General features: G+C 35.8%; 1 protein-coding gene across 1 annotated transcript in view; it reads right to left on the reverse strand.

Moving 5' to 3' along the window:
* Nucleotides 1-201, reverse strand: part of LOC119588543 (glutamine synthetase-like) — a 6,759-nt gene that overhangs the window by 6,332 nt on the left and 226 nt on the right. The window lies entirely within an intron of this gene.

A 201-nucleotide genomic window follows, 5' to 3' on the forward strand; every position in this document is an offset into this window, starting at 1 on the left:
CTAACTAACAGTAAGGAGCACACGCCATGAAAACAATGAATGACACTTATGCAAATAACACCAGATTTTTTTTTGTGTGTTTTTTGGGGGGGGGCTTGATCGTACACGTATTGATACTGCTAATCCATTTCAATTTCTCAATGTGCATAAATTCTCGATTATTCTTGAAGTGACAAATTGAGGTTAAAACCCTTAAGATAC

The sequence above is a fragment of the Penaeus monodon genome, chromosome 24, assembly GCF_015228065.2.
Source record: "Penaeus monodon isolate SGIC_2016 chromosome 24, NSTDA_Pmon_1, whole genome shotgun sequence".
Classification (NCBI taxonomy): domain Eukaryota; kingdom Metazoa; phylum Arthropoda; class Malacostraca; order Decapoda; family Penaeidae; genus Penaeus; species Penaeus monodon.